Source organism: Pan troglodytes, chromosome 8 (assembly GCF_028858775.2).
Source record: "Pan troglodytes isolate AG18354 chromosome 8, NHGRI_mPanTro3-v2.0_pri, whole genome shotgun sequence".
Lineage (NCBI taxonomy): Eukaryota > Metazoa > Chordata > Mammalia > Primates > Hominidae > Pan > Pan troglodytes.
In genome coordinates, this window is record NC_072406.2 from 106,144,020 (window position 1) to 106,164,003 (window position 19,984).

The 19,984-nt window shown below is 40.0% G+C and overlaps 1 long non-coding RNA gene across 1 annotated transcript in view; it reads left to right on the plus strand.

The window, feature by feature from the left end:
* The first annotated feature begins 1,784 nt into the window (after positions 1 to 1,784).
* The window catches only part of LOC134807200 (uncharacterized), a 41,832-nt gene continuing 23,632 nt past the window's right edge, over positions 1,785 to 19,984 (plus strand). The window contains exons 1-2 of the long non-coding RNA XR_010146991.1: positions 1,785 to 1,915; positions 8,186 to 8,318. This is a non-coding gene — a long non-coding RNA (uncharacterized LOC134807200). The remainder of the gene's footprint in view (positions 1,916 to 8,185; positions 8,319 to 19,984) is intronic.

A 19,984-nucleotide genomic window follows, 5' to 3' on the forward strand; every position in this document is an offset into this window, starting at 1 on the left:
GTCTTACCACTAGCTCCCATGTTTGCCAGTAGAGTCCTTCCTCTGCATTTCCCCCCTGTCCTTACCTTCTCTTATTTACCCTCTAAGGCCTGTTAGCCTCCAATGGCTCAGCTTAGGCTTTTGTTTCTTCTGGACTCTAGCTTCTCCTACCCACATAATCCATCTTGGAAGAGTGGGTAAAGCACTGGATTGGGATCTGAAGGTCTAGTGTGGTTTTATCACTTTTCAGCTGGGCAAATCACCTAATGCACCTGAGCCTGTTTTCCTCACTTGCCCAGTCCCTCTTGCAAATGAGTGCCATAGAAGGGCTTATAGACTATTAAGAAGGATGAAAACATTAAGTATTGAACTGTGGTTAAGACTGTAGAATTGAGTATTCACTCTCCTCTTCAAAATGAGGCGTATACCAGAGTCCTTACTCCCGAGCAGCCTCACCAGGAACCGTAGGAACATGCCTATCAGAATGCAAACTCCATTCGGCCCCCTCCTGCTAGCACAGAATTGTGCTGTTGGACAGCTTTCACTTCCTAGCTGATCTTCCCATATAGGGCTGCCAAGGATCACCAGTCCTTTCATGCGCAGGTGTTACCACCTTTCCGGTTCTGGCCCTAGCTCTGATCTTATATGGGTATTATGCTTGGCTCTGACCTGGGGAATGGGCCTGATTTATGTGTGTTTCCCATGCACTGTGTACTCAGCATGGTTCTTTTAGCCTCTTACGTATTGCACCCGGTAAGCATATTTACTCTCTTGAGGGCATTCTAGTGGGAAGAGAGCCAGATGTTCTTGATATCACCCTGGTCTCTGATCTAGGTGTGTATGGATCCATGGTCAATAATGGGCATTAGAATTTGGTTATATGGGTGAAGGTTGGATATATGAATCCTGGACACTACCCTAAGCATGCTGTTTTATGCCCCGTTTGGTGCCTTATATCAGATCTAATACAGCTACCATATTCACCTAGAATTCTGCAAGATAACCTATCAGGGACTCTGATCCACAATGATGGATCCACGTTTTAGCCTCTTTGAACATTAAGTTTGGAGCTGGACCTGGGAAAACAATTCACAGCCCATGAACCTTGGCACTTCTCATCTCCTGGAAATTCAGGGGTGGGCTTTATAGCAAGAGGGTAAGGAGAAGACATACTTGGTATCAAGGGAGGGCAGTAAATGTAGCAGAGATGCCCAGTACACAGGAAAACGTTCCACTGGGCTCAGGAAATGTCATTACTAGAGAAAGAGCCTGGGTCTCTTCCACTAAACTTTCATGATTCTAGAAACCATGTGAGATTAATACCAGTAAGCCTGATGAAGCAAAGGAAGTAACCTAGATTCATGATTAGTTGCCAGGGTGGGGTCAGGAAAGTATAAAACCATAGTTGAGCAGAAGTAGACTTGGGCAGGAGGAAATGTGTTCAGGTGAATGGTGCAGCACGAAAGTACCATGCCAGGGTTGGGAGCTCCATGGTGCAGCAGAAGTACATGGAAAGGCCAGGCCAGAGGAGTGCATTACTAACCAGAAGGCCTGTATCTGAGGATATAAGAACCTGGCTGTTCTTACCGCTGTTCCAAGTATACTTGACCGTGATTTAAGATTAAGCTGTATGTGCCAAGAACATACCAGAAAGAGAGAAACTAATAATACAACTATATTTGATTTTTTCTATGATTATAGTAGGTACTAGCTCAATAATATTAGAATTGAATTCAAAGCAATAGCATAATTCAGAATGGACTAACATTTTCTTTCTTCTGATATTCCCCCTGGGAAATCAGCCACATTGCTGTGAGGAAGCCTGGGCTACATGGAGAAGCCCACATGAAGAGGCCCATGTGGAGAGGAACTGAGGCCCTGACACTTGGCCCCATCTGCACTACCAGCTGATAGCCAGCATGAGCCTGCCAGCCAGGTGAGTGTGCACACTGGGAATGGATCCTCTAACTCTCAGGTGAGCTGCCCCAGCTGATGCTGTGTGGAGCAGAGACAAGCCCTCCTCCTACCTCCTGAGCTCTGCTCAAATTGCAGATTTGTGAGAAAAAGAAACCAGTTATTACTGTTTTAAGCCACTAAAAAAAATATATAAATGATAAAATTGTCTTGGATATGTATGTACCACATTATACACAATCACAATTACATAAAGCAAAACACCTCAAAAGAACAAAAATCAACAAAAGGTAGGACATTTTCATGGGGATTTTTTTAGCCTGTGACAGATAAAATTCACAAAAATTAGATATATAGGGGATAAGAATAATAAAATATAATAAAGTTGGTCTAAACCAACTGTTTTCAAAGTGTGGTTTGGATACCTCAGAGTCCTCAGGACCCTTTCAAAGTGTTTGCGATGTCAAAACTATTTTAATAATAATACTAAGAATGTTATTAGTCTGTTTCACAATCATTCTTTCATAAGTATACAGTGGAGCTTTCCAGAGGCTATTAGACATGAAATTGCAACAGCTTGAATGCAGAAGCAGATAGGAGAATACAGCTATTATCTATCAAGCCAGGTTTGCAAAAATAAAAAGCAATGCCACTCTTCTCACTAATTTTTTTGGAAAATAGTTATTTTTTATTAAAGTGTTATTTATATTAACATATAATTACATTATCTTTCAAGGCCAGCACAGTGGCTCACACCTGTAATCCCAGAATTTCAGGAGGCCAAGGTGGCCAGATCACTTGAGTCCAGGAGTTTAAGGCTGCAATGAGCTATGATCGCGCCACTGCACTCCGGCCTGGGTGACAGTACGAGATACAACAGATGAACACACTTCCTGTTTATGTGCTTTAGTTCCTTTGTATGTGCATTTTAGAAAAGTCAGAAGTCTTTGGTACTTTGCAGCATGTGTGCATTGGTACAACTTCTAGGAAGGGCAATTTGGCACCATCTATCAGATTTACTTATGTGCAAAATGATATGTACAAGTTTATTCCAGCCTGATTTGTAATAGCAAGAAGAAATGGAACTAGCCTGAATGTCCCTCAATAGAGTACTGGTTAAATAAGTCATGGTATATACCCAAAATAAAATATAATGCAATTAAAAATAAATTTAAGAAGAGCAAGGAAGCTCTCCATATATGGGTGTGGAATAATGTCCAAAACTGTTAAGTGAAAAAGCAAAATTCATATCATGGTTGAGTATGTGCTCATTTGTATAAAAAGAGGGTAAACAGAATATTCCAGGAGGATATGCAAGAAACTGTTAACATTGGTTGCCTTTGGCAGCTGAAGGGCGAGGTGAGAGACTTTCCACTGAATCCCCTTTTACACCTTTTGAATTTTGAACCAGGTGGGTAAATAACTTAGTCAAAATAAAATAAAATAAAATAAAATTGGTGGAACAAAAATAAAAAGGTGACTTGATGGAAAAGAAAGGAGAAAGAAAAGGAGTAAAAGACATAGGGAGCTACATATATACATTATGTCATACATACATACATGCATAGAGAGATGTTTACTGCTTTAATCTGGGCTGTCACCCTGACTCACCTTACGGACTTCCTTTTGCTCCCTCCTCTTTTGCCTCATAGAGTCTGCAGACCATACTTAAATTCCCACATCTCCATGATTGAAGAGAATATAAAGATGAAACTGAAGTTCACCTTTTTAATAGGACTATATCCTCCAAGATCCTAGAAAGCGTTGTGTGGCCCTGATTCAGAGGTCTGCTTTCCTATGGCACCAAAACAATTTTTACTTGGAAAGGACACTAACATTTATTGAATAAACCTCATCCCAGCCAAGAGCTTCTTAATCTTTGTCTCATTCCCTCACCAACCTTGGGAGATAGACTGATTGGGAACTGAAGTTCAAAGAGGTTGAATGGGGTTACCTACCTGCTAAATTCTAGTCCCCTCGCTAGTAAATGATGAGGTTAGGCCATGAGGTCTGCCTGACTCCAAAGACCTTGCCCTTTCCAATACTTCATGCTGCCTCCATAATTGAGGGTGGTAGAATGCAGAACAGGGAGTCATTTGTCACTGTGGTGGAGAAAGGATTGGTTTTTGACTTTGGGATTTAGGGATACATATGTCCTCCTTCCTCCTTCCCCTCCTAGAGCAAGAGCTAGAAGTGAAAGAATAGAAGGTGATGACAACACTGCATATATTTCCGTTTTATTTCTTCCGATCTACTAATTAACATTTGTTGGGCAGTAGCCATAAACAATCCTAGCCAATGCAAGGAAACACCAAATATTGTCAAGCCCTCACATTGGTCATAACTGGAAGCAAACATGACATATATGGACTATATAATCAGTTTGCGTGGGCTACAGCAAGATGTTGCCCAAGAGCCTAGGCATGAGCTGGCTTCCTACGGCCTCCAAGCAGGAAAGAATGGAGCTATACACAGTCATCTGAATATACAGAAGTGAACCCTGGGCCAGCCACATTCAGCCGTAACTTCCCCAGACTGTTTCTACAGGTGCAGTGTGCCAATCAGAAGAAAGGTGGCCAGCCTCAGGAGAAAGGACAGGAGAGTGACTCTGGCAGGCTTGCTCCATTGTAGAGATGAGATACACCAAGATAGTGACTTCCCAGCTTTTCTCCCAAAAGCACCCCTAATAGCTGAGAAGAATCTGGAGGCATAGCTACCATCACAGCTACACTAACCACCATACTTTACTGTATCCTTCAGGTGTCTGTCCTAGCTAGTTTTCTGGTCTGGCTCCTTCAGTCCCTGCAACAAGCCTGTTTATTTTCATTATATTGATGAGGTTATAGAGCTTGGACAAGTTACATGACTTTTCGAAGATCACATAGCTAATAAGTGTCAAGAGTCTTATTCTCAAAACCCTGGTCTGTCCAACTACAAGCCTGTGCTCCTGACTCCACTATTCTGCTTACCCTAAGCCTAAAGCTGCCCACTTCAAGCTCAAATCCTCTTGGAGGCTTCATGCTTTTAAAAAAAAAAATCCATGCAATTTTTTGCGTCCTAATTAATAATATATCTGTGTGTTTTAGTGTAAAAATTTTTTTTAAATTACCAATTCAGTTATTTAGCTTTTTATTCCCCAAATCTTTGGTATCCTAGGCAGATGTGTCATATTTATCCTGGGCTTTATATACCTCTGGTTTGAGGGACTCTTGAACTTCATTTTAAGAAACATGGCCCAATGAGTACACAGTCAAGTCTTCATGTCCCTGAACACTGCATTATAAAATCAGCACTCCTTGTTCTTTGTATATTTGTGTTATCAAATAACTATGTGATTATAATCTGGCTTCTCATATACCATAAGTGCAGAAGAGAATCAAAAGATTGAGTACCTGATTCCCTAAACTGTCAAATTTCCCGTTGTATATTAATAAAATTTGTATCATTTCACAAATAAGACTCTATGTTTTTGGTTATTGTTGCTCTTCCTAGAGAGATAGAATGTATTCCCAGCTTCCCTCATCCCCTTTCTTCTAAAATAATATCCCTGTATTAGAGTAATTATGCTGGCTGCTATAACAGACAACACCCCAAATCTCAGAGTCTTAAAAAATAAAGTTTTATATCTCGATTCCCTCACAGTCTGATGTAAGTTGCAAGGTCTCTACAGTATCTCTCCTTTGAGTGGTGATTAGGCTCCAGGCTCCTTCCCCCTGATGATCCTGACTTCTTATACAGGTAGCCTCCAAGTTTACCAAGATTTTACATCAACAGTCTTGACGGAGAACATCGTTTCTACCCAGATGCCATTGACTGTAACCTAACTTAAAAGGAGGGTAGGAAATAAGTCTTCCTTTGTGCTCAGGAAGAGGAAAAGAACAATAGCAACAGAATTTGGTGAACCTAAAGCATTGTTTCTGCCATAACCCCCTTCCTTTGGGGAACTGCTGAAATCTAAGTCTCTAGTTTTGGTGGAGCTGGCAATTCAGAATCCTACCCCCAATGGCCTAGGAAGTGGGCAGGCCCATGACCTGAGCTCAGCCAAGTCAGGTTTATCTCTCTCTGTAATTTGAATCATGAGCAGGGCCTCAAGCGCAGAAGGAGCTGTCCAGTGGCAGTGCCCAGAGAGAAGGGCCGTGGGTGCCGGCTGTAGAAATCCTGTAGACAGACTGGGTCCTGTCCCTCCTGATGCCCAGTTGTCCAGCTCTTCCATCAAGTCTGTGAGATCCCCACTATCCTTCCAATTAGTTCCCTACTTGTGATTAAGTTAGAATTTGTTTCTGGGCCGGGCGCAGTGGCTCACGCCTATAATCCTAGCACTTTGGGAGGCGAAGGCAGGCTGATTGCCTGAGCTTAGGAGACCAGCTTGGGCAACATAGCAAAACCCCATCTCTACTAAAAAGACAAAAAATTAGCCGGGCATGGTGGTCATACCTTGTAGTCCCAGCTATTCGAGAAGCTGAGGCAGGAGACTCGCTTGAACTCAGGAGGCAGAGGTTGCAGTGAGCCGAGATGGCACCACTGCATTCCAGCCTGGGTGACAGAGCCAGACTCTGTCTCAAACAAACAAAACAAAACAAAACAAAAAAACCCCCAAAAACAGTGTTTCTCTTACTTGTACCCAAATGCAATTATTAATTATTAATCTTAATTAATACCCAATATTTGCCACCTATATGCTAACAAGCAGATTTCCCATCTCTTCATGACTCGACCCTTGGGGATATGATGGGCTATCTGGCCAACCTTTTTCAGATGACATCTCTCTATCTTATTAAGATCTTTAATCTTCTAAGTGCATGAGAAAAGCAAGAAACAGTACAAAGCAGATGTTTAAGGCCAAAGAAGTCATAAAGACAACATGCCATCCTCCGCAGGGATGTCAGGTGGATGATGGGGTCATATCCAGGAGTGATCTCTGAAGAAAGATCCCATACATCAATTTGTCAACCTATTTCACAGACAAAAATCAGGATTCTAAAATAACACTGTCCAGTAGAATTACACTGCAGGCTACACATATAATTTTTAGTTTTCTGGAAGCCATATTAAATAATGTAAACAGACAATTGAAATTGATTTTAATAATATATTTTATTTAACCCAATACATCCAAAATATTACTGTTTCAACATGTTATCAATATAAAAAATTATTAGTGAGATACATTCTTTCCATCATACCATGCCTCAAAATCTAATGTGTGTTTTATAGTTACTGCACATATCAACTGAGACCAGTCACATTTCAGATGCTCAGTGGGTACATGTGGCTAGTGAAATGACCTAATAGTCCCATAGACAGTTGTTTTTGGATAAACGTAGAAATTGGCCCTTCTAGTCTTAAAGCTTGAAACTTAGAGCTGTAAGTTGTTTCGGATGGTTGTACATCCCCATCTCCTCCATCATGACATTGGTTCTTCCGAGAGTTCTTTTCCCCTTGTCTGTATAGGTGATTCAGGTCAGCCCTGACCTGGCTCCAGGCTTTGGTTCCTCCTCCTCCCAAGAGCAACTACAGGTGGAATTTGTGGCACCCATCTCCACTAGCTAGTGACACCGACTAACAGTCCCATAGACAGTTGTTTTTGGATAAACATAGAAATTGACCCTTGTTTGTATCTGAGTTCCTTCCTCAGGAAAGGATCCCCAGGCCTCTCACGAAGTATCAAAGAACTGAAACCACGTCATTGCATCCACACAATGAAACGCCAGGCCCCTCATTCATCATGATTGCTTCCTTACGCCTCTCGAGTTCCTGTTTTCTCAGACATAGTAACATGTCTTCCCTGCTATATAAACCCCTAATTTTAATCAGTAAGAGAGATGAATTTGAGACTGAACCCCCATCTCCTTGGGTGCAGCTCCCAATTAAAGCCTTTTTCCTTGGCAATACTCATTGTCTCAGTCATTGCCTTTCCGTGCAGCAAGCAGCAGGACCTAGACCGAACCCCTGGTGTTTCAGTGACACTAGTAGTTAGCATGTTTGACAGCATAGTTCTAGAAAGTGCTAGGAAGAAAGGAGGGTTATAACAGCAGGCACAATTTCTTGAGCCCTGCCATGTGCCAGCACATGTCAAAGCTCCTTACATATTTCTCTCATTTGATCCCTGGAAAAGCCTTTTGAGATTCTTATTTTCTCTATGTTACAAATGAGAAAGACGACTTAGCGAGTTTAAGAAACTTGTGTGAAGTCACATTGCTAAAAAAGGACAGAGGACAAAGCACACAACACACACAGTCTGTCTGACCCAAAGCAAACACTTTCTAATTGATCTCATGCTTTTCATTTACAGATATGAGGACATGAATTGCCTTGGACTTTTACCCTAAAGGTTGTGGATCAGGAAAGGTCCTAAACAAAGCACAGGGGAATGGCACTAATCTCACCAGTAAGGTGTGTAGCCAAACCAGCTGTTCCCTGTTAAGGTAAGAGGCATCTAACATGAATTAGAGAAACAGAAACAAGTGCTAATACATTTCTCCAGCCAAAAAATTCTATGAGAAGCAATGGTGAGGTGATGAGCAAGGCGAAAACACAAGTAAAGCTCCACTAACCAGAAAGAGATAAGTGGGTTTGAACATTAACAAAGGGCAGAATTGGTGATAAAAAGTATTCAAAAACTTCGAAGATAAACATGCAATTTCAGTAAAGCCAGTGGAGGTGAGTGCCACAGTTCCACTTGTAAGGTTGCCCTTGGAGGAGGAGGAACCGGAACCTAGAGCCAAGGTCAGGGCTTACCTGGATCACCTATGGAGGTAAGGGGAAGCAAGCCCTCGGAAGAACCAAAGCCACAATGGAGGAGATGAGGATGTACCACCATCCAAAGTGTGTGTTTGAGAACATCCCTCTTCAGCAGGCTTCGCACGGGTTACCAGGATAGACACAGGTGCTTATAGATGCTCAGCCAAGACTAACTTAAAAAGCCAGAGTCCATAAAACAGTCCTCAGTGAAATAAGAACACCATGCTAAATCTAGTAAGTGTTTACATTTTGCCTTTATGTATTAGTGTTTACCCTTTATGAAATTATGGTAATAGTGGATAGTCATTGTTTGGGTGGCTGTGTGTGTGTGTGTTTAAAGTCTTCACTTGGCAAATATAAAAGTCAACAACTTTATATTGGTTCTCCAGTTTTACTATTAAAACAAATTGATGGTATATAAAATTTTAAAAAACACTGCTTGCTTAAGATCCCATTTGTTTCTCTCTGATATTATTTCAACTATTCACTCAACCCTAGCTCCATCCTCTGTGTATAAATATGCTCAAATTTCTTCAGATCAAACCAAATCAAACAAAACCTCCCTTAAAACTCTCCTCCCTTCCTCTCTAGGTACACCCAAGCACTTGTTTCTTCTTTATCCACCATTCTTTCCTCAACCCACCAGCTGTTGTATTTTTCCCCCATTTTCCACATTGGCAGTTGAATATTAAACTGTGCAATCGTTTTTCCACCCAAGTAAAGATGAATTAAAATTTGTTACTCAATCTCAGTGTTTTCCCTTCTGGTTGAATCACCGTTAAAACGGTCTTGCTTTCTTCCTATTTAATCCCTGTGAGAGGGCACAGTATTTCAGCTACATTATGTGTTAAATTGGACTTTGTCAGCTACCTCAGGAATGTAGCCAAGTTTATATGCTTATATATAAGAGAAAAGCTATGTTCCAAACTGGCTTTCAAATAAATGTTGCTGTTAACTTTTTATTTTGACATAATTTGACATAATTTTAATTTGACATAATTAATTTGACATAATTTCAGAATTACAGAATTACAGAAACACTGCAAGAATTGTACAAAGAATTCCCATTACCCAGATTCCCCTAGAGTTAATATTTGAGAGTAAGTTGAAAACATGAAGCCATTTACCCCTGTATAGTCGGGGGTCACAGTTCTCCATATATATATATATATAAGATATATATATAAAGTATATATATATAATATATATATAACATGTATATATAAAAATATATATATAACATGTATATATAAAAATATATATATAACATGTATATATATAAAATATATATATAACATGTATATATATAATATATATATAACATGTATATATATAAAATATATATATAACATGTATATATATAAAATATATATATAACATGTATATATATAAAATATATATATATGGATGGATGAAAGAGAAAGAAGAACATACAGGGAGGAGGAGAAGAAGGAAAGTAGACATATGTTTTATGAAATTGGCTTATGGGATTGTGTGTGTTGGCAGGTCGGAAATCCATAGGGCAGCCTAGCAGGATGGAAAATTAAGGTAAAAGTCAATATTGCAATCTTGAGTCTGAATTCCATAGAGCAGCAGGCTGGAAATTCAAGCAGGGTTTCTATGTTGCAACTTTGAGGAGAATTCCTTCTTTCGGAAACCTCAGTCTTTGTTCTTAAAGTCTTCAATTGATTGGATGAAGCCCACTCACATTACGGAGGGCAATCTGCTTTACTCAAAGTCTACTGAGTTAAATGTTAATCACATCTAAAAAATACCTTTCCAGCAACATCTATTTTGGTGTTTGACCAAACCTCTGGGTGCCGTTAGCCTAGCCACATTGACACATAAAATTGACCATCGCACTTCTACAGTCCTGGAGTGTATATTTCCTTTAAAAGGACATTCTCTCAATAAGCATAGTAAAATGTGCAAAATCAGAACATTAACATCAATACAGTGCTATCATCTATTATGCCAACCTTATTCAGATTTTCACAATAACGTAATTGATAGCCAAAAAAAAAAAAACTGGAGAAAGTTAACAAGAAAAATGTTTAAAATCCAGAAACTGATAAATAAATGGAAATTGTGTTTACCTTCAATTAATTGTAATCTAAAGTAACTTTAATTAAGAATTGTTAACTTTTTTTTTAAAGCCCCTGATCAAAGAAATTAAAAGTTGGCAATTTTCTGATGGACTCAGCCATTTTTTTGAAATTTGGTCTTCCAAATCCCAAAGTCTGGTACCTGACTGGAGATTCCATTCTTTCTCATCTGCTCCGGGAACTTGTTTTTCTGAGTTCTCAAACTCTTCATTTCTACTGACCCCTCTTCTGCTTATAGATATGTTCAGATCTCTTCTATATTCACACCAAACAAAATCAAACAAACATTTCTCTCGCTCCAGCATTTCTCTTGGGTTGGCACCCTCGTTCTTCCCATCCGACGCAGATTTCTAGAGACCCACATCTGCCTCATTATCCTCCCCACACATTCACCTCTTGATTGTAGTAGACACCATTGTTTCCTTACCCAAATTCATCCTCCTCCCTTTTTCCTTGCTTGAATCTCCCCAGTTTTAAGTTCTCATGCCACGCGCTGATGAAAGTGCACCCAACCCAAACCCAGAGGAGGGGCTAAGGTAGGGGTGAATTTCAATTAGTCTCTAAACCAAACATTCCAATCCTCTTGCCAGTGATTGGCTTAGAAAGGGGCAAAGTAACCAGTTCTGACCAATGATACGTGAGAGGCAGTCTGCAGGCAACACCTCTGGGAAAGAGTTGCTTGTTCTCACAATGAGGCTTCTGAAGAGTGTTTTCTGTTTGTGTAAGGAGGTGGTGCTAGAGCTGCTTCAGCCTCTTGCTGCCATGAGGACATCTAGCCAAACGCATCTTGATTGATAAAACTCATTGGCACCAGCAGACGTAGTTAACATTTTGCAAGCTAGCAACAAATTACTGGAGAATTATATAGTTGTTTCTCTCCCAGAATTCAAGGTAATTAAAAATCTATTCTTAAAAAGCTTTATTTTTCCATTTTAGAAAATATAATTTACTAATATTATAAAAGCATTATTTCTTATTCCTTCCTGCTTTTCTTTTCAGCAAATGCACAGTATTTATGTTGTGTTAAATGTCCTGTTGATGGATACCTTGAGAATTTAACAACTGAATACTTCATTATGTGTAAAATAAAATCCTAAACCTGACCAATGACTTCTTTAATAGAAGAATCCGGTGACCTCATCTCTTTGTTATCGTATCTGCCACATGGCATACAAATTAACTTTTAAATAATAATTCATTCGTGAACTGAAATGTCCTGGAATCCATCAGTTCATAGCAATGCTGTGTTAGCCAGGGCTTGCAGCCATTCAATTCAATATGAGTTACTTTAATGCAATATCTTTCTAAGGTTCTGTGCACTTTCTTAAGTATGGTCCTTTCAAAAGGCTGCCTGGCATCTTGGTCTGTGATTTTTCAGCAAGGATAGCGGTAGTATTTTAAACAGAACAGCTTTTAAGATTCAGAAATCATTAGCAGGAAAGTGACTTTAATGAAGTGGTTTAGTAGTTCTTATTATCAAAGAATGTTGATTTGGACATCCGCCTGGACCACACTTAGGGAAAAAAGAACTGTCAAAATAACAGGCTAGGTGCTTATGATTCCCTTGGCTTAGAGCTCAGTTTTACCAGTAGATGTCACTATAGTCAGACATTATTTTAAAGCCTCAAAAAGAGAAAGATAACCTCACCGGAGTTTAAAGGATCTGAGGGGGAAAAAAGCAAACAAGTTCTTCTATAGCTAAACATGTGCTCTTCTTTTTTTAAAAAGCACAGTAGGCATTGAATAAATGTTTACTAAGTGAACCGACAAATAATCAATGCATATGGAATAGTCCGCCCTGAAATCTTTGTGATTGAGTTATGCTCTGATAGGAATCAGAGGAAGAGCTTTAGAGTCTGCAGAACAAAAATGATCTCTAAGATGCAAGCAGGCAGGTACAGAAGTAAGCAACTCTGCCCAGAGTCCATTCGTGAGAAGGGACGTGGGGATTTAAGCAACTCAACTGTGCAGACTGTTGCTCGCCACCCTACGCCAGGCACTGAGCTAGGGACTACTAGAATCAGAGAGGGAGTCGCGGTACGTAGAGCCGATGGCGAAGTAAAGCAGAGGTCATGTGTTCTGTCCTCCATCCTGGAGTGGGGGAGGTGCAGGTTTTCCTGGCTTCAGAGGTGGATCAAAGTTCTAAAATCAGGGTGAAGGAGCTGAGAAACAATTCCCATCAGCTCTCCTTCAACACCCTCTTTCCTTTTTTTAAACTGAGGTTTGCCTGCATAAGGCAGAAAGAGATTAGGAAAACAGTTTGCAAACCTGGCAAATTATTCAGAGGTTTGATATATTGAAGATATATGACAACATGTATTACAGCTGTTTTGAGCGCTTATTAACTGGTACATTCTGCACCAGCTCCATTCTCTGATTTAATCCTCCTAAGAGCTCTAAGAGCCAGGAATTTCTATGATCCTCATTTTTTGAGATGAAGTATCTGAAGAATGAGGGGGAGTGGGGTTGAGAGGTTAATTTGTCCCGGATCACCCAGTTAATGAGTGGTAGGACCAGGTTCTAACTTAGGCCTGTATGGGGCACTCTGCTGTGTTCCTGCCTTAGTTCATTATTCCAAGGAAACTGACTCTAGTCAGGGTCTGACTACCAGCAAAATCTAGGATCCATGTTGTTTAAGTTGATTTTGCCCCAGTCATTCCTTTTTAAACTCTTAGTGAACCATTCTTATGAACAGGGCACTCCGTTTTGGACTAGGAGAAGGGGAGTGTAAAGGAAAGACAGTGGGCTGTCCTAAAAGAATTTATGATTGAGTGGGAGTAGACATGGGGGCATTTGGAGATGGGAGGAGCTTGGACAAGGAAGGTCACCCAGCATCTGCCTTCTCCATATGGCTTAGGAGGGTTTGGGGAAAGTGGAAAAGATTTGGAACAGCTGCTGTAAGGAATGTGCTAGGTTAAATAATGTGTCTGGAGAAGTGAGGGGTATTTCAAGATCCTTCTTTCCACACCTCAGAATTAATGGAGCTTATTTTCTCAGATTTTCCAAAATAAAGTTCACCTCTGGCTAGAGCTCAAGCTTGAAGAATTTCAGTACAGAATTTAATCTTGTCTCTTGAAAAACTGTCAGCACTTAATTTTTTTAATCATGAAAACAGATAAATGATAACACTGCACTAAGAAGGAGGCTAAAACACTTGCTTGACTTGCAGTGTTGATTATCTATCCAATTGGATTTTTCTTAGTGTCAACTTTATTTCTGAAATAAGAAAACAACCAAATGAGAAACATTTTTAAAACCACAAGTTGAAATCCTAAGACAAACCTAACATTAGGGATGTCTGAATTTGTTAGTATCTTCGAGGCACATGGGTTACATTGCCCTAACCCTCGCATTTTGAACAATGTCATCTGCCCACTTTGTGTTTTTTCATAAATATGTAAGTGTTTTCTGGTTGTTTTCATTTCTGCCTCCATTCCACTTTAAATATTTTGTTTAATTATCACATTACATTTTATGTTTAGAAATCCTCTCTTAAAGACATTCCGTCTTGCCTGTAGCGAGGGAGGTAAATTTGGTTGAGTGTTAATTACTAATGGAATTTCTCCAGACTCAAATCTTTCCCCATACACTTTGCCACAGAACAGGTAAAAAATGTTGCTCTGGAGAAATTATAGCATAAATATCTCTAAATCAAGGGCTTAGTAACAAAGTCCACAACTAGTATAATATTTTTTCAGAGTGGCTGTCAAAAACTGTACAAATTCATTAGTAAAGCCCTACACAAGGGGGAAAACACCCCCAAACAGGAAAAATAAATGGCTAATAAATATATGAAAAAATCAACTTTACTGTAAATAAAGATAAATTAATGGAGCAGTAAGTTCTTTTCACTTTAAGTCAGAGTTTGGGGTTTGTTTTTATAAAAATAACACTTGATATTGGCAAGAGGGTTCAAATTGCCAGACAGCATTGTGGTTGGGAATGTTAAGTTGGTAAAAATTTTTTGAAAAATTTGCAATACATATCATACCCTGTGGCCCAGTAACTATTTCTAGAAGATTTTTCCTAAGGGAAAAAACCCCTGAAACACAGAAACAAATATTTACATAAAGACATTCCCTTTTATAATTTATAATAATAAAAATACAAATAACTATTCCATTTGAGTATATTAGGTTTAAAAAAGCTACCTTCATAGATTAGAATATTATGCATCTTTTCACAAGTATCTTTATAAAGACAGAAGTAAAGGGAAATCCAAAGGAATAGAAATCGTTCTATCATAAAGACATGCACACATATGTTCATTGCAGCACTATTCACAGCAAAGACATGGAATCAGCCTAAATGCCCATCAATAGTGGACTGTGTCAGGAAAATGTGCTACATATACACCATGGAATACTATACAGCTATAAAAAACAAGATCATGTCCTTTGCAGGAACATGAATGGAGCTTGAGCTCGTTATCCTTAGCAAACTAACGCAGGAAGAGAAAACCAAATACCACATGTTCTCACTTATAAGTGGGAGCTAAATGTTGAGAACACATGGACACATAGAGGAGGAACAGTGGACACTGGAGCCTTCCAGAGGGTAGAGGGTAGGAGAAGGGAAAGGATCAGGAAAAATAACTAATGGATACTAGGCTTAACACCTGTGTGATGAAATAATCTGTACAACAAACTCCCAAGACACAGGTTTACCTATATAACAAATCTGCACATGTACCCCTGAACTTAAAAGTTTTTTTGTTTTTGTTTTTGTTTTGTTTTGTTTTGTGATGGAGTCTCGCTCTGTCACCCAGGCTGGAGTGCAGTGGCACCATCTCAGCTCACTGCAACCTCTGCCTTCCGGGTTCAAGCGATTCTCCTGCCTCATTCTCCCGAGTAGCTGGGATTACAAGTGCCCACCATGATGTCCGGCTAATTTTTTTGTATTTTTGGTAGAGACGGGGTTTCACCATGTTGGCCAAGCTGGTCTTGAACTCATGACCTCAGGTGATCTGCCCACCTCAGCCTCCCAAAGGGCTGGGATTACAGGTGTGAGCCACCACACCCGGCCCCAAATACAAGTTCTTTTTACAAAGCTTACCAAATGGAGCCACAAAAAAAGAAGTAAAGAGAAATCGTCATGTTATGATATTAAGTGGAAAAAGCAGGAGAATAAATATATAAATAATATAAAGTATATATCTACATATATATAATACATGTCCTCAGCTCTAAGATGACTAAATGATCTCTGAGGTCCCAAGCATGATTTTATAAAGTGAAGAGAGCAGTTAGATATCTTATCAGTGTATTGTCATCACATGTTATCAATGTCTGGAATCTATAAAATGATGCCAGTGACACTTGGTACTAGTATGAGGTCAGATTCCCTAGGAGAGCCCCAGACAGAGGTTGAGGTGTGTGTGATTTACTGGGCATATGCTCTTCAGGAAAAGCTCATGAGGAAAACAGACCAGGGAGGGGGAAAGAGGCAAGCAAGGATGCACTTTTTTAAATTTATGTATGTATTGAGACGGGGTCTCACTTTGTCACCCAGGCTGGAGTGCAGTAGCACAATCTCAGCTCACTGCAACCTCCGCCTTCAGGGCTCAAGCAATCCTCCCACCTCAGCCTCCTAAGTAGCTGCCACCACACCAGGCTACTTTTTAAATTTTTTGTAGAGATGGGGTTTTGCCATGTTGCCCAGGTCAGTCTCGAATTCCTGAGCTCAGGTGATCCACCCTCATGGGCCTCCCAAAGTGCTGGGATTACAGGCTTGAGCCACTGCACCTGGCAGAGGATGTGCTTTCAGGAGCATAAATCACACCACTGCATTGTAGGTGGGTCTTATACCCAGAGCAATTCTTGGGGATGGGGAATCTGTGGGCCATTAACAGCCAGGTTCAGTGGCCTTAATTTCTAAATTTTGTTCTCCTGGGTAAAATAAGGTGCCTGAATTAAATCAATGAAGGATCCTTCACGTGGGCCTGGGAATCTCCAGGAATTGTATTTAAAATTCAGCTTTCCATGCAGTTTTCTGGGATTCAGGTGCATAACTTTTGTCAGATTCTTTGAGGACAGGGTGACTTCAAGCTTCCTTCCACCCCAGCACTTTGAATAGGAGTGTGAGAAGAGACTTAGGTCAGAGGTGGAAGCTAAGCACTGAATTCTTAGTTCTAGTTTTAGAAATATAATCGACCAGAACAGGGATTCTTTGGTCTCACCTTATCCCAACCCCCATTCAAATTTAGGAAAATTAAAGGCAGTCTCCCAGAACCCACTCAGACCCACTCGCTTTCACAGCCACATCTTTTCAGCTCCGCCACCTCCCGGTGAGGGGGGTGTTATCCTCGTTTTACAGAGGGGAAACTGAGGTGCCAGTGATGTGACTCATTCAGAATCCCACAGCACCCCCTTGTGGTGTGGAGCTATGGTCAAGACTTGCTGTGGAAACCAGTGGCTTGCGTTTCTTGATTTTTTTTTCTTTTTTTGAGACAGGTTCTCACTCTGTCACCCAGGCTGGAGTGGAGGGGCTTGATCTCAGCTCACTGCAGTGTCGACTTCCCAAGCTCAGGTGATCCTCCCATCTCGGCTTCCCGAGTAGCTAGGACCACAGGAGCATGACACCAGCCCAGCTAATTTTTGTATTTTTTGTAGAGATAGGGTCTCACCATGTTGGCCAGGTTGGTCTCGAAATCCTGGGCTCAAGCGATCCATCCGCCTCATCTTCCCAAAGTGCTGGAATTACAGGCGTGAGCCACCATGCCTGGAGAAATATTTTTGTTTTAAAAAATACTGTATTTATCTTTCAAAGGTGATACTTTAAAAATTCAACAAGCGAGAAAGTAAAGAAAAGGGAATCCTTCTACACTGTTGGTGGAAACGTAAATTGGTGTAGCCACAGTGGAAAACAGTTTGGAAGTTTCTTGAAAAATTAAAAATATAATATGATTAAAAAATCCCACTTCTGGGCATATATCCAAAGGAATCAAAATCAGTATACCGAAGAGATATCTTCACTCCTGTGTTCACTGCAGCATTATTCACAATAGCCAAGACATGGAAGCAACCTAAATTTCCAAAGGACAAATGGATAAAGAAAATGTGGTGTATATATACATACAGTGGAATATTATTTAGACTTAAAAGAGAAAGAATCTTGCCATTTGCGACAACATGAATGAACCTGGAGCACATTATGCTAAGTGAAATAAGCCTAACACAGAAGGACAAATACTACATGATACCAATTATATGAGGTATCAGGTATAGTCAAACTCGTAGAATCAGAAAGTAGAATGGTGGTTGCCAGGGCCATATGGCAAAGGAAGATGGGGAACTATTGGTCAAAGGGCACAAAAAATTTCAGTTATGCAACATGAATAGGTCCTAGACATCTGTACAACATAGTGCCTAGAGTTAATAATATTGCATTTTATACTTAAAAATTTGCTAAGATGGTAGATCAATGTCAAGTGTTCTTAACACAAATTATAATGAGGGTGGGAGGAAACTTTTGGAGGTAATTGATATGTTTATGGCATAGATTGTGGAAATGGTTTCATGGATGTATACTTATCTCCAAACTCATCAAGCTGTATGCATTAAATATGTACAGATTTAAAATAAATAAGTAAAGTTGCAGCAACAGTCAGAGAAGATTTTCCAAGGACTGCAATCACATTGCTCTCAGAACATATTTTCAAAGCAAGAATCTGTATAGGACATTGACATCTGGATTTCTGATGCATTTCTTGTATCTTAAATCAGGGATTGCATCATTAATAAACTTCCATATAGTTAAAAAATTAGAACACAGAAATGTAAAATATAAATGGAAGGCTCAATTCCCCTGACCTTTAAGTAGTAGAGTGGATTCTTCTTTTATTTTTCTCCTCTTTTTTTTCCCCATTTTTTTTAGAGACGAGCTCTCCTTCTGTAGCCCAGAGTGGACTGCAGTAGTATGAACTTACTGCAGCGTCGAACTCCTGGGCTCAAGCTATCCTCCTGCCTCAGCATCCTAAGTACCTGGGACTACACATGTACACCACCATGCCTAGCTGGATTCTCTTTTCGATAGATACATATAGATTTGTTTGTTTAATTGATTGATTAATTTTTACAAAATGGAATCATACGGTACATTCTGTCCCGAAACTTCTGTCCCACTAGACAGTATATCACGAAAATTTTTCATGTCAGAAGATAAAGACATACCTCATTCATTTGAAAACAATAGTAAAAACAACATGTACATATATTTCAGACCATCAATATGTTAATTTAAACGGCCAGATTAAATCATCTTGGTAAACAATGTGGAGTGAAACTTCTGCCATCTTAGAGCAATTATTTGAACTTCCTGTAAACTGATTATGAAGGTTGTAGGTCTAAACTATTCAAAAAATTCAGGAACTTTTCAGGACCACTCACAACAAATTGTTAAAATAAGCATGCTCTCACAGCCCCGGGGGCTGCCCTGCAGGAAATGTTGGATAATGTTCAGGTCCATCTGCTTTGTGCAGGTGCTCATGACATCGTAATGACAAACTGTACAATAGCAAGAGAACATACAAGCTGCTTTGCCATGATTATATTATATTATATATAGTTTTAGCTCTTATAATTTTGGTGTCCTGCCTGTCTGACCCCTTATACTTATAAGAGAGTTTTTCTAAAGTTTGAGTGCTTATGGTTTACCTTTTATTTTTACTTTTTTTTTTTTTTTTTTTTTTGAGACAGAGTCTTGCTCTGTCGCCCAGGCTGGAGTGCAGTAGCACAATCTCAGCTCACTGCAAGCTCCGCCTCCCGGGTTGATGCCATTCTCCTGCCTCAGCCTCCCGAGTAGCTGGGACTAGAGGCGCCCGCCACCACGCCCGGCTAATTTTTTGTATTTTTAGTAGAGACGGGGTTTCACGGTGTTAGCCAGGATGGTCTTGATCTCCTGACCTTGTGATCCGCCCACCTCAGCCTCCCAAAATGCTGGGATTACAGGCGTGAGCCACCATGCCCAGCCTTTTTTTTTTTTTTACAGATAGGGTCTCTCTCTGTCTTTCAGGCTAGAGTGCAGTGGTACAATCAGAGCTCACTTTAACCTCAAACTTCTGGGCTCATGTGATCCTCCTGCCTCAGGCTCCAGAGTAGCTAGGACCAAGACACACATCACCACACCTGTCTAATTTTTAATTTTTTTGCAGAGACAGGTCTATTTTGCTTAATCTGATCTTGAACTCCTGACCTCAAATGATTCTCCCATCTCGACCTCCCAAAGTGTTGGGATTACAGCTGTGA